Raw genomic sequence first — 11,898 nt, forward strand, 5'->3', positions numbered from 1 at the left:
TGTGCGTAATCCAGCCCAAATTACGATCTAGATAAGGGTTTTCAAGATTCATTTGTAGTGTCCAGCGGTATGTTAGGTGTAATTAAAAATGTGTAGTCGGATTCTTTGGAATTGCTTTATTATTAAATGTGGTTTAGTGGTACTATCCCTTTTGACCATATTGACCACTGATTTTGTTGACATCTGTAGGTCTATTGGCTATATTTCCGCCATTGGTATTGTAGAGCTTATAGGTTATATTGGCGTCTTTCGTATTTTTGTCTGAATTCGGTTTATTTTATTTTGTATTGACTAAGTATTAGCTTTATGAAATCAATTGATTTGATTGGCATCATCGTTGCACTGCGATTAGTTGCCCATCTTCTGAGTGCTAACTACTACCTTCTACTACTTTTTTCTTCGACCGGAAATGCTTTCTATCATTAATTTGGTGATGACGACACCATAACTTATACGCAAGTTAGAAGGTAGCGCTCGCAGACACAGGAATACTGTCTTTCTATTGCGAATCATACTCTTATATAGCTCCGGGTATTGTAAGATAAGAACGGTAAACGCCCAATACATAAAACGACAGGCTTAGAGACTCGAGTTTTATAAATGCCGAGTTACTGCTATATTGATTATTTCATCCATTTATCTGCGTTGCTCGACCACGTGGGGCATTGTTTTTACTGTGAGATGGACCATTCAATGCACAAAAATAATATGATGAAATATTCATTCATCTTTGGGAAAGTAGAACCAAGAAAAGAAAACACTTAGTATTTGACTCAATTTATGATCATTGCGTGGCTCTCGAGGATTTGGCGTTGTATTCCAAAAACTATTTTCCTAAGTGGGACTCAAATCAAATCGACAACTTTTATGGGTACGTCTTCATAAGCCTCTAAAGCTATAAGCAACGCTTACTTATAATTATTGTTCTCAGAAATATTGGCGCAAGTACTTCAAACGAAAACCGTCTAATGATACAGGTCAAATTTGTAAATACTTTCATTGATTAGCAAAACAAACGATTACGACGCTCATTTGAAGAAGCTCAATTATTTTTACTACAATCCTTTGAGAGGCATAATACAACTAATCATTTGCAATCTAAACTCGGATTCAGCACGAATAAGAAGACTCGTCAACACTCAACAGAAATTTACGCACCTAATGTTCAAATAAATTGAATAAACGAAGTTCGGAAGTGCGTATAATATACTGCATCAAATCAAGCGAGTTTATCAATGAATGCGCTATGCGTTCGTGTCCTACATTTTCATTTTAGTCGTCCTCGTTTTAATTCATTGTAAACTGCGGCGGTTAATTAAGGCAATTTCCTATATGAAATCTTTGAGAGATTCGCACGATCCTTTGCCCCAAAAGCTAAAAGTTCAAGAATAATGACATCACTTCAATCTACACGAGAATGGTGATTCACATTGTTATTGTTTAGTAGATATTCCGCTTTTTAAAGCGACCATCGGTCTTAATTTCTAGACGTTCGGTTATATGTTTCAATAAATTGATGAAATTTAATTTACTTCAAGGTAAACATTCTAAACTATTTGATTAGCAATAATCAACCAAAAACATAATTTTGTTAGCTCGATTATTTGGAGCTAAAACATAATCACGGGACCTATAAAGGAACCGGATAAAATATATTGAATGGCCAAATTATCAAATGTCACCATGGAATAGAGAACTAGATGGAATGGCAAACCTTAAATTGCCATAACGAAGTGTTGCGATTTCCTTGGACAAGAAGGTCTGTGGTCATGTCACATCTGAACTTCTTCTATCTCATCTTCAAAAATGAAGAAGCGATGAAGACTTTATTAATTCGGGAAACTCAGCAGCCCTGATCAACTCCTTACAATTCCAAAGAGTTATTTAAAACATGTTTAATTAACACCTAACATAATTCTGGGTACAAATGGAAAAACTAAATGTGGACTCGATTAAGTACACAGTTGATTATTTATACACGCCATAAATTTATTCGATAAAAAAATCAATCAATAAACCTGTATGAAGGAAAGCCACTCATGGCCTATAAACAAAGTACCACGCACATGCGATCGATTGAAACAAATCAAATTTAAAAGAACATTCTAATTAGGTACCTTTAAATCTTAATATATTCCTAACATCTGGTCATAACTATGAGTTTGTTTAACTGATTGGTTTTGTTGTGATTTAAAATGTGATATTGACTTTTTGGAATACTTGGAAAACCCCTAATGAAAGCCTCAATTATGTCATGACTGCTGCACAACACTCAAGTCCACTAAAAAAGACGGCCGGCTACCACTCTCGTCTAACTTGAATATGCGGTTGTTGATTTTCAAATTAATTAACCTTCACGGAGAAATAACGAATTCCTTATCGTGAGACCAGATTTAAGTGGGATAAAGTTTTAAAAAACACTTAACGGAATTATTTCCATATGCCCTAATCTTCCTTAAGGTAATCCAACTGAACAATAAATCATTCAAAACGGATAATTTGTATTTAAAGCAAATTAACAACCGCACTTAACCTTAACAAATTAAAATTTAACTCATACAGGGTGACCCAACATAACTTTAGGTGCTCATACCAATAAAATTATTCACATGACGTAGTTTTCACCTGAGTTTACATAACAATATGTTTGAGGTATAAAATGGTGCGCATCATTATGATAAAATGACGTAAGACCTCAGTTATCTTTACCAAAACCTATTTAAAAAAATAGATAATAATAATAATAATAACCTAACTGTAAAACTAAACTATTTCACCATACGAGAACAAAACACAAACTACAACGAACACTCACAAAACAACTATCAATGTATACAGACCGATTAAAACGATATAAGGAAAGTGTAGATAGGAAAAACACCATAACACACAATTTAAACGTAAAGCTATTTTACAGTTAGGTAAAGTCGAATTAAACAAAATACAGAAAAGTGTAAAGCAAAAATTTAGGAATCATCGTTGTACATTTTCGTCGTAGATTTTTGCTCGTTTTTGCCAGTTACATCGTTAAGAATTTTCCGCTTATCATCATGCAGGAAATCATACCACGTACTAGAAATCCAGCACTATTACTAGTCAAGGGTAGAAACAATTTATTTATTATTAAGCTGCAGGTATCAGTAGCTCTAAGCCAAGGGTTCCTCAAGTCGCCTGCGATACCACAATCGAAAAGGAATTCAAAACCGGTAATATAAACAGCTTATTATCATTTACAGGGCGAGTTTCGGGTGTCTTAAACTTACGAACGATTGGTATAATATGTTTGATTTATTGTAACGCAGCACCCAATTTCCACCAGTTTTGATGACCACTCTGTGTATGAACGCCCGGTATAAAGAGGCGCTTCGGTACGAAAATGTCGTTTTGGTTCTAAGAGTTGAAGATAGAAGCTCAAGGTAATTGATTTAATTGTTAGAGCTGTGCTTCAGCCGCCGCTACCGTAATTAACGCTGCAACTAATCCGCCGTTTGCAACCGTTCTCGTCAAGATATTTTAATTGTTGCATCCGAAAGATCTTCTCATTTAGACGAAGCGAGCAAATTATGATTTTAGAATTTCAGGCACATTAAGTCATTATTAGGTTTCTGTTTCTTAGAACATTGGAACCGCAAGGCCATGCATGTTTACGCGGTTATTAGCTTGATAGCAATGCAATTAACAATAGGTGTTATATAACAATAGGGACTACCGCTTGTAGATTTCTACTTCCGCTTAATTAAGTACCTAAGTGAAATTAACATAAATTCAGTAAACGTCATTCCATATAGTCACGTGGGGCATCAACAGAAGCCCTCTTAATTGATTTGAATTTTGGGACCCATTACAGGTTTTTAGGCCGTCAGCCGGGCGTATAATTAAAGAAGTTGTAATTTTTGGACAGTATTAAACGAATACGCCGGCAAGTTTCCTACGTTCCCTCTCCGTATTTTGGGAGCTTTATATAAGGTAAACGCTTAATTTAGAAAATCATTTGCCTTTTGCATCTTTTTGCCTTTGGGGTTTAACTGTATTTAAGTCTTTTGCTTTCTTCCTTTTGTTTATTGTACTGTTCAAATTAAAAAAATTCAATAAGAACCGAACGAACCGCGCAACAGACGTATTATATACGGTTATATTACTACCTCTAATCTATATAAAGAGAAATTTGCGATGTTTTTGATAAATGTTCATATTAGAAGTCCCGTGGGGCACAATAGGACGGGCAAAATTTTCTATTTCCGGTTCTGCCCCATTGATGATTCACTATTAACTAACACCTGTGTGCCTGCACCTTGCACCGGTGCCTTGTCCTTCGACATTTTCAAAATCGTCAAAGGACCTGTTTCCGGTACCACAAGCTTTGATATTAGCGAAACCAAATTGTCGTAAACGAGGTAAAATGATCATTCTCACAAGATCGCCATATAAAAATAAGTTGGAAGAAAAATTGAACAAGTCGAGGAACAAGCAGAAAAAGCAAAACAGAAGAAGGCAAAAAACAAAAAAACAAAAGTTTTCAGTTGTGATCGCCAGAATGAAGAGGAAACGGAGAAGAATACGAAGAAATAAAGAAGAAGAGTTCTGATGATGACAACAAAAAAAAAAGATGATGGGTAGGCGCAATGCGTGAAATGCACAAACGCCCATGAAAGTTGCACTGGCTTGAGAGAAGTCGATTTAGTTGCATTTCAGTCCTAATTATATTTTGTCCGATATTGCTCCAAGTCGGGACCAGTTCTGCCCCAACGGTGGGGGCAAAATCGGATAGAGACTGTTCACAGAAAGCAATATTTTTTAGCGCATTTTTGCAAATTTATTTGTAAAAAGGTAGCTTTTAATCTCACTTTTGCTGGCTGGCTGGCTGGCGGTAAATGCGGGCCAGTAGAAGAACGTTTGTAGAAAGACGACGCGTGTACATGAACCTACCGGGGTCGTGTAATTAACAAGTTTAGGTACATCTGGGCGCCATCACCGAGCGTCGTTTACTTATGTGGTGATTTTTCTTTCTACAGCTTTGGTCCTATTATTTTCAGGTTGGTGTCGTTGGAAAGATCTTGTAAACGCGCACAACTCCTGTCGGACGGATTTTTTATTTTTTTTTCATAGGTGCAAAATTAACCACCGCGCGTCTTCCAGGGGTAAGTAACCTCAAGCGCCCAAAAGTTTCTTAAAAACTGGAATCGCGGTCTTATTTTCTGGAGGGTTTTTACCGAAATCTACCAAAATTCGAATTGCGGGTGAACGGCCCCAAAAATTGGGTACTATTTTGTGAAGCATTTTTAAAGAAATTTACCAAAATGCGAATTGCTGGTGAACGGGACGTCGGAAGTGGATACCAACAATGGGAATAAAAAAATGCGCTGAAGTCCCTTCGATCTCAGACGAGGACTTTGATCATTTTTGTTATTTGGTAAGAGTTATTTTGTTTAATATTTGTTTTCTATACCTAGTATGTCTATAACAAGTTATATGAAGAGGTTTTTCGTTTTTTTTAAGTTTTTATGTAACTTTACTCTTCCGGTTATGCCCCCCTTTTCCCTACAACTTACAGGACGATTTTGAAGAAATTATCTAAAACAGCATCTAAGAGGAAGAAGATCCCTGTAATTTTTTAATCTCGAGAAACACTTTGGAAAGGGGCTTCTAAGGAAAGGTTTGTGTTAGCGTTTCTATTGCAATTGCTAGGCCAGTTCAGGATCTCAACATTGACGAAGAAGCTTTGCTTAAAGGAAAAATATAGGGGTAATTCGGTCTAGGTGTCTATCTACTCCTACTTCTGTCTACCTCAAACAAATGTTTGAATTGATTATTTCTGATATAGTTTTTGCAACCCTACGTTCCATGCGAAAAACCCTCCGTTAATTCAAGAAACGAAATCCGATTGTTGCCGTTTAGGATGTCCAACATTTTTTGTGAAAAGCCATGTTACAGTTTTGACTGTAGATATATTCGCCTAACATACATGTTCAACATATTTTGAATTTATCGGTCTACAACAGAGTTGGACTGGGCCACTGGGTCAACTGGGTCACTTGGGTCACTGAATTAAACTGGGTCACTGGGTCACGTCATACTCTTTTCAGTTAGACCCAGTTTGACCCAGTGACCCAATTTGACCCAGTGACCCAATTTGACCCAGTGACTCAGTTTGACCCAGTGACCCAGTTTGACCCAGTGACCCAATTTCACCCGGGGACCCAATTTGACCCAGTAATCTAGTTTGATCGAATAACGCAGTTAAGTCAGTGCCCTCCGTTCAAGTGTACAGATTATGAAATAAATGAAACTTAATGCTGGTTTGTTGAAAATAATACTGGATTGCTTGACAACTGCCATTTCTGTTTGCTTTAATACTGCCGTAAAAAACTGTCCATGTCCCGAATTGTATTATAGTAATGTTATTTCGAAACAGTTCCCTCCTTCATTTCTTTGCTTCAAGGCTTACCAGTTGCTTACAGGTGTTCATTCACATTTAATTTTTTTCTACTAGTTAGCTTAATCCAAATAAATCTTTTCTCTAAATACTTTCATTGACTACTTGACTACAAACTATAAACAAATGCATTTGATTTTTTAGCTATTAGTTCTTTTGAATGAAATTGGGCTACGTGCTTGTTGGCGAATATTATTGAGTTTTTTCTTTAATTAAAAGTTACTTGAAATTGTTTTGGATTGTGAGCAACCCTGGGTACGTTCCGGCTTTTGCCCACAGCCTCGGGTAGCGTCGGGAAATAATTGGCGAGCAAAGAAAATTAAAAGTGTATTGGCTAAATAGAAATAAAATATATATATACAAAATAAAATAATATAAAAGATTTCCGGAGCAGTCCTCGTATTTACTTGGGGAGTACTGCCATCTGCCGGTAGTTATCTGGCCCCAGCGTGTCAGCTGGTTTGCTGTCAATGCCGTTTTCGTGTCGGACTGTAGGTTAATTTCCACGTGCAGTGCTGTCTAGAATGTAACAAATTAATTGATGCGGGATTGAGGGCTGCGCCACCCGAACGAGGTAACCAACAGAACCTGCGGGGTGAGTGTTCGAACTGTAACAACTAACCTTTCTCGTGACGGCTTTCAGCCCCTTATGGTTAACGTAGGCCGGAGCACTGTGCCCCAGGTTCAGGCAGGACGGGGCGACGGGAAGATACTACGGAGGTGTACTTCGTATAAAACCAGGAGTCACGCTCTGATTTCGTTTTGAAGACACGGACAGGTAGGAACGTATGGAGAGTAGCTGGTAATCTTGCGGAATACTTGTTGTGGAACTGGTCAGAGTAATAAAGGTAACAGCTTGCACGTTTAATAAAGGGTTGAAAGATTGTTGTTTTAATGACACTATAAACACTCACTCACCTCGACCGCTAATTACGATTAACCCCCTAGGGCTAACGGCAACACACTCAACACAGGGAACGACAGGGGTGCAGGTTAACAAAGGTTTTACAGGTACTGGAACGACGGTTAAGGGTACAAATTATATAGGAATAAATCACAGGTAAATAAGGCTGGTTAATAGCAAAAGGCACTGGTAAAGATAGAAGCAAAAGCAAAAGTTACAAACACTGGACTGACACAGGTATATATAGCTTGGAGATCTGGTGGGGAAGACGATTAGGAGGGGCGAAATTAAGTGGAAATATCTGGGGGAAATCTCATTTACTGGTTTGGGGCAGATTATTTCCTCACCCTTAATTTCGTTTCCTCACAGGATGATACCTAACAATAATTTAATTACTGGGTCACCGGATTCAACTGGATCAATCTAGGGGTCAACGGTTTAAACTGGGCCACCGGGTCAAGATGGGTCACCGAGTAAAGATGGGTCACTGGGTCACCGGGTCAAGCTGGGCCACAGGGTCAAACTGGGTCACCGGGCCAAGCTGGGTCACCGGGTCAATCTGGGTCACCGGGTCAAACTGGGTCAAGCTGGGTCACCGGGTCAAACTGGGTCACCGGGTCAGTAAACCAACTGAGTCACCGGGTCACTCTATGCTTGACCCAGTCCAACTCTGGTCTACAAGGTTAGTACATAGTTTAAAACATTTTAATACACTTTTTTCTATTTCGGTGTCACAATGATGATTTTGTACAACTGTTTTCAGCCAAAAACAGTTGTACAAAGACAATGATTATAGTCGTTTTTTTTGGTAACTCTTATCTTAAGTTGGCAGTTACTAGTTAGTACAAGTAGGTACTTCGTTGGGTACTTCCATATTTGAACTTCAAAATGTCAGTCTTACTACGCTGCCAACCTAAAACTTAACGGCATAAAAAGTGTTCCCAACTTAAAACATGTTAGTTCTAATGTTCCCTATAGTTTCTGTTAGTGATTTTTTTAATTAAATTAAAGCACCGAAATAGAAAAAATAGTATGAAAAACGCGTGTTACAATGCTTTATTGTAATACTCCTATCTTGCGGACACTCGTGGCTACGCTTCGCGTCGCCACTCGTGCCACAAGATAGTCGTATTACAATAGGTCGCATTGTAACACTTGTCTTTCAATATACTATTGTACACTTTTGTACAGTTGTACAAAATTCTCATTATAGTACCGAAATAGAAAAACAAATTTCTAAAATGCGACCTAACATTTTAATACACTTAGGTCGCATTTTAGAAATTTGTTTTTCTATTTCGGTACTATAATGAGAATTTTGTACAACTGTTTTCGGCAAAAACAGTGTTACAATGACTTTCATTGTAACATTGTTTTTGGTAACTTTTCATCTCTAAGTTGGCTCTATCTCCATCTTTCAACTTCAACGTCAAATCATCAGATGTCAAATCAAATTGTGTAAAATTTAAGTTTATTCATTGATTTTTGGTATACCAAGAACATTCAAATCCACAGTTTTCGTTTTCGTATTAAAAAAAATTAGAAACATTTATTTCGCATGAAAACCAAAATGATAAATCTTAGTTTTCTTCTTTTTAAGGTTTGTTTGTAAACCTAGCCTTAATTTAAGCAACATCACGAGGCTTTTGAGAAAATCAACTACGACTTGGAAGTTACCCGCGATTTTTGCCAAAAATATGCTTTGCAGCTTAATCCCACTAAGTGTAATGCCATGTTATTTAGTAATAAGTTAACAAAATCCCAAATGCCCAGAATGCACATTAATAATCTGGCCATCCCATTTGTGGATAAATGTAAGAATCTAGGCGTAATTCTTGACACATCCCTTAGGTTTAGACCTCACGTTACAATGTGCATTCAGAGAGCATTTTTGAACTTGAGATTATTGTTTCCCCATAAATTCTATTTGAGTACTTCAATTAAGTTAATGTTATGCAACTCTCTGGTGTTATCACATTTTGCTCACTGTTCCCCGGTTTACTCATCCTGTATTACCCATGATACAACGCATAGTATTCAACGTGTTCAGAATTCTTGTCTCCGCTTTGTATACGGAATCTCTAAATATGACCACATTACATAAGTTAAAGGACGCTAATTGGCTATCAATGACGAGTAGACGGCATCTCCAAAATGCTGTTTTATTTCATAAAATCATTTCCGATAAGCGGCCACCATACTTATACAATAAGATCAGATTTAGGACTGACATTCACAATTTAAATCTTAGGCATAGAGGGCTACTAACTATACCTCAACATAAAACAGCACTATTTGAGCGGTCATTTAGCTACACCATTGCTGTGATGTACAATGCATTGCCGTCGCCTCTTAAGAGTTTACCAACTCGTCAGTTCAAAAAACAATTGTTTAAACTTTTATTTCACTCTTTAATTTGATTTCGTGTTACTGTTGATTATTCCTGTTCGTATTGTCTTTTATGTTTCAATCTGTTCATTCATCATTTCACTATACTTAGTAAGTAGTTATTCTAAAATAATTTTGTTTTCTTTCGCTGTTTTGCTCTGTACAAATATTCTCTGTTTTGTCATGGTGTAGATGGAAGAGCAGCGTTTTGCTGAATCTATGCCATGAGGTTCTAAAAAAATTTTTTTTTGGAATAAATATGATTATTATTATTACAAAACAACCCAACACCATCGCGAAAAATGATCAACCGGTATACGTTATCAACTAACACAGATAATTGAGGTGTGGAATTTGAAAAGTGGAAGAGTGGCAAAACGCCTACCATTGTTTAAGTACTTTATTAAACAATGCCTCTACTTAGAGAAGCTTCAAAAAAGAAAAATGCTCAGAAAAATGCAATAACTTATTTTTTTCACTACTAGCGTCTGATGACATGATTATTAACCTTTTTTCCACTTGTAAAGTAGGCTTTCTCGGCATTTGTTCAAAGTGGTTAATAATTTTTTATTATTAACTAGTAGTCAATAATGAGAACTGTCACGCTGTCACTTTTAGAAAACACAACCCGAAATTTCGCTCAATGAACGTTTAGACAAGTTCTCTAAAACGAATAATTGCCACCATTCGCAATTTCCAGAGAAATTACATACCTAAAATTATCACATTTTGAAAAAATTCGAACGAAATTACTCTTTGAAAAATCTCAATGACAGAACAAAATACGGCCTGTTTGACTTGTACTTCCACGTACTTGATTGACATGTTAAATTAAGAAACAAACAATTCTGTCCAACCGTTAACTCTCTTATCAATATAATATGTTAATTTAGAGGATTTCAAGTGCTAGTAGTGAAAAAAATAGTATATATACCTCGGTAGAGAAGTCTATTATTGCCTTCGCACCTTACACCCCTCGGCGCAAGCGCCTCGAGATGTAATCTTGGTGCTCAGGCAATAATAGTTGACTTCTCTACCTTGATATATAATGTACTATTTCTTTCCTTATTTTTAATTATGAACCACAGTAAACTAATCCAATATTATAATAAGAATTTAAAATTTGATCCAGTCTTAAAACTATACCACCCTTCTTTCAAACTATTGCTATAATTTAACTGTATAAGTGTATAGGTATAGTATGATATGTAGTATGCATATCGTATTTTACTGCCTTTCGTTGATCCATCTTTTATTATAGGTAGCATCGATCAAAGACAATTTAATGACAGACACTTGATGCTAATCGAACAACCTTTTTAAACAATGATTTATTATAGAAATTATTAAAACTGTAAAAAAGTAAATGTTTCCCGCATATTACACTTTTTAAAAAGATTATGATGGTAGATACCTACATATAAATTGACGGTTGCACTATGTCTAATAAATTCATTTAAGAACTTAATTGAAATACTAATGAAATGAGCAAACCCACATTGTTTAATGTTTTAATTTTTTAACGATTCGCCTCTAACTGCTTGTGGGATTTTATTTGATACGCAATTATAAAAGTCAATTCCATTTACGATTAATTTGACGAGCTGATGCCTCTAAAGTTGTAAGCGTGATTTCACAATTAGGTATATATTCGCATCGTTCTACCAGAAGTTACCTATTTCCAAAATTAGCGCAAAAATTGGCGAGAATCTCTACCGAAGCCGGTTCTCACGCCCTCGACGCCCACACGCCGCTCTTGTTAACAAATCTAAATTAACGCAAATTCTAAAATTTACACGAATGTGCTTTGTTTAGCAAGTAGTCCTCGCTAGTAAATAAACGTATTTTTAAAAGTGCTTTCCATTCCTTACGGCGAAAAAAAAATGTATCTGGGAGATGGCAAGTGATGTTTACATGCAGGTCACGACCATTTATGATCTCATCTCCTTAGTTTCTGGAGCACGCGAGGAAATCACGATTAGGACAGATTTTAGGGCATTAAAACGGAATCGCTTGATGATTCATAATTCACTTCCTTTAGCTCGCAGTCTAGCGTTTTAAGATGTTTATTATTCCCGAAAATTTTAAAGGCGGAAATCTTTACTAAAGAGGTAAAAGTAATTGAAAAGTTATTCCTGCTAGACGTACGTGACGTCACTTAAAGGGGACTGCG

General features: G+C 36.5%; 1 long non-coding RNA gene across 1 annotated transcript; it reads left to right on the forward strand.

Moving 5' to 3' along the window:
* Positions 1 to 6,773: 6,773 nt before the first annotated feature.
* On the forward strand, positions 6,774 to 7,836 carry LOC116171685. Its single transcript, XR_004145489.1, has 3 exons — positions 6,774 to 7,028; positions 7,077 to 7,281; positions 7,382 to 7,836. It is a non-coding gene; the product is annotated as an uncharacterized LOC116171685 (long non-coding RNA).
* The last annotated feature ends 4,062 nt before the right edge of the window (positions 7,837 to 11,898 follow it).

The sequence above is a fragment of the Photinus pyralis genome, unplaced genomic scaffold (genome assembly GCF_008802855.1).
Source record: "Photinus pyralis isolate 1611_PpyrPB1 unplaced genomic scaffold, Ppyr1.3 Ppyr1.4_LG5, whole genome shotgun sequence".
NCBI lineage: Eukaryota > Metazoa > Arthropoda > Insecta > Coleoptera > Lampyridae > Photinus > Photinus pyralis.